We start from the raw sequence: 3,782 nt of genomic DNA, 5'->3' as shown, positions 1-3,782 counted from the left end.
ATGTTTCAGACAAGCTTCCACAGAGTGTCGCAGAGTGTCTCGTGATACACTTGCCGTAACCAGTCCTCAAGTGAAGACGTGGCAAAATCTGCGTGACTGTTCGAGATGGTAATTAAGCCCTTCATTTCTGAATTATGAGAGCGTCTCTGAACAGAGAAAAAAATTGCGCCAGTGTGCCCTTTGAGGAACTAATGCAATCAGTGTGAGTGAGTGAGTGAGTGAGTGAGTGAGTGAGTGAGTGAGTGAGTGAGTGAGTGAGTGAGTGAGTGAGTGAGTGAGTGAGTGAGTGAGTGAGTGAGTGAGTGAGTGAGTGAGTGAGTGAGTGAGTGAGTGAGTGAGTGAGTGAGTGAGTGAGTGAGTGAGTGAGTGAGTGAGTGAGTGAGTGAGTGAGTGAGTGAGTGAGTGAGTGAGTCAGTCAGTCAGTCGCGTGTCTGCCGATGCACGTCATGCATGTTGTGGAAATTTCCCTTACTCGAGTGCAAAAAAGAAAATGATGGTGGCGAGATGAGAGAGGAGTCCGTGAACTTCCTTGGCACCAAGAAGCAAGAAAAAAGCCAAAGAAGGCGTTCACATCGTATCTGTAGACATCCACCAAAGCTGCCGCTTGGTGGATCTTGATACATCTGAAGCGCTGGCTGTTTCACAGCTTCCGCGTCGACACGTTAACGCATATGCGATGCTTCATTTAAAAGACGGGATTTGAATAAGTTTATTTAGCAAACTTCATGCTTGTTTCTGTCCTTTCAGAAGAGGAACATCCCTGATATTATTTATTTATTTATTTATTTATTTATTTATTTATTTATTTATTTATTTATTTATTTATTTTTACCTACTGAGCCTTGTTAGCCGAGCGAGAAGCCCGCGATGAAGGCGCCGAAACTTTCAGCGGGATGACAAATGACAGACGAAGGAGAAAGAAAATAGCACTCTCTCTGTTTTACTGATTTAACTCTTGAGGACAGCCTGACCGCATCCTTGAGTTCCGAGAAATTGAGCTGAATCAACGGGCGTAAGACGTACTTAGGTTTACCAGCGGGTTTAACGAGCCCCACGTGCCGGAGAAAAGTCAATCAGCGCCACCGTGCCTCGTCTGGCGGCTGCGCGCAATATTTGATTGGCGGTGAAATCTGACAGCCCTACACGCGTCGGTATATCGTATGGTAAAACTTCATTCGGGTCCTCCGGAACGCGCGTCAGAAAGTAGCGGGCCGCTTCCACGCGTCGCTGCTTAAAGGAAAATGAGATCAATGCTGGCGACAGTTGCTATAAGAGTGGGGCGATTTCAGGAATTCCCTTCCTTCATTAATAACTGCTGTTCGCAGTCACTGAGTTAATGAAATCAATGTTTCTGAAGTATGGAAGATTATTTTGTTTTTCAGCAGACGATGCGTTTTATACTTATTTTGAACTAAAAGGAAGTCGACGTAGGCATAGTCTCTTGCATACACGAGCAGAAGTGCCGAGCCAATACGAGATATGCGAAATTCCGTAAGCAAGCTTTCCCAAGCGCCTAGTTTGACCTAACCAGATGGCGGACGTCGGGTTAGAATCGTAATTAGGGTGTGAAATAGCGGACTGCCGATACCACCCCTGCTGCCTTCCCTCCCTCGCACCATCCAAGCTTTGAAAACCCGTGTCTCAGGTTAACCAGGGCTATTAGCTGGAACACGGCCGTCTTGGTTGGGACAAGTAAGCTGTGTGAGAAAGCCTACTTACGTATATGCATATCCCCAATGCATATCCCCATTGCCACTCCAACTCTTTCCGAACATTGAAGTTCCTCTTGTTGGGCGAGTTGGTTTCGATGTTGAGGCATGGTTCTAGCGCCACAACTGAAAAGAAAAAAAAGAAAAAAGAAGGAAAAAAGAAAGCCTGGACTGAACAAAGCAAAGATGAACTGCTTGACTTTTTCTTCTGTCTAGGTCATTTTTTTTTCAATTGTGCCGCTAAAAACCATGCATCTTTCCGAACTGCATTGTGTGGCCACATAAAATTGCCCTTGTTATTGTTATTTATTTATTTATTTAGCCTCAGGGCCAAAGCATTACAGAGTGGAGTGGGTATACAATAATATAACAAAGCATAGTAAGGCATGGTAGCTCCTAATTATACAATGTTAGCTAAAGCAGGTTTATATCAGGTGTCATCAGAAATGGACACAATGTCCCAAGGAAGGCGCGCAATTCTAATCTTGTTAAGTGCGAGGTAAAAAAGAGTATAGAATGGTTTTAGTATGGACATCGCTCGATACCAACTTTAAAGCGATGGTCAACACGATGCGACATATCATGTGACTGAAGAATGAATTCGTCACGGAGAGTTGGGTGATGGTAAAGCCTATGAAAAATGTTCAAGCGAAAATTTTTTTCGCGGGGTGCTAATAATGGACGGAAGAGAGATGACGGATTTCATGGAAGGTATACCGGCAGTGCGGTTATAACAGGAACAGGTGAAGCGAGTAGAACCATTCTGCACCATTTCTAATGAAGCAAGCAAATTGTTAGTGCTTGGATCCCAGACTGGAGTGGCGTATTCTAATGTAGATCGAATGAGTGTTTTATATAACAGGAGCTTTAAAAATGAAGGAGCTGCTAAAAAGTTACGGCGTAAATAACCTAACATGCGATTAGCATTGTTAATTATCTTCTCAACATGCAAATACCACTAAGATGTGATATGAACACCTAAATATTTATAGGAGGGAACCGCGGCTAAGGTAGAGTTGTTCAGGTAATACGTAAAAGGACTACTAGATGTACGAGAGACACGCATCACTTCACACGTTTTAATATTTAATTCCATTAGCCAAGTATTGCACCAGTTAGATATAGAATTTAGGTCGGACTGAAGATTGTTAGCATCGTTATCAGTAACTATTTCACGAAAAATTACGCCGTCGTCAGCGAAAAGATGACTATTAGGAGAAACTAGAGAAGGAAGTCCGATAATGTAAATGATAAAAAGAAGGGGGCTTACTACGGAGCCTTGTGGGAATGCAGATTGAACAGGACATCGGTTAGAGGAATGTTCATTGGCTACAACAAATTGGGAACGATTTGGGAACGAATTAGGAACTAATGAACGGCAGTGCATTTATTAGCAAAAGGCAAGCACAAAAACAAGTAGAAGCAGTGCCAACTTTGGCTCAAATCATGGTTGGATTTAGTGAGGCTACAAAAGGATGGGTGAGGCTTTGAAGCCTCAGGCCTCACTTATGACTATAGCGGAAGGGAGCCCATTCATCTCGAAGCGCCATCGGAAAGTGAATGCACAAATCGGCGAACAAATTTTGCGTCCTGATTGCAGGATTAAATATTCCCATCATTTTCGTACGGCCGTCTTTTCTCGGGTTTTGTAAGTTTTGCTGTAACTGTTCATTTTATCTATTATGCCATTTATCGGCATGGAGGAGTGGGGGGGGGGGGGTGGCACGTTAACTTCATGTTAGTTATTGCAGTTCAATTTCTTTCGCTATGTACGAGAACTAATCGTCAGCATAAATCCAAACCAGAACATGAGAAAAGAAAACGTATAGGAATACTTGTTTCTTGTAACCGCAATAAAGTACTATGTGCAATTGTTTCATAGTCACTTTTGTAGCGTTGTGCGGACCTAATTATCTAAAAAATGATTACATTTTGTCATCATTTTTCAAAGAATGTCGCAGCATAATGAATGTACAGAGCGTAAACAGGGACGAGGACAAGTTAGAAGACCGGATTTGCAGTCGCACATTCATTAAGAACGGAATCCAACTCACCCGATTTGCTGTATTACAG

The sequence above is a fragment of the Dermacentor variabilis genome, unplaced genomic scaffold (genome assembly GCF_050947875.1).
Source record: "Dermacentor variabilis isolate Ectoservices unplaced genomic scaffold, ASM5094787v1 scaffold_12, whole genome shotgun sequence".
NCBI lineage: Eukaryota > Metazoa > Arthropoda > Arachnida > Ixodida > Ixodidae > Dermacentor > Dermacentor variabilis.
This window is presented reverse-complemented; position numbering follows the sequence as displayed.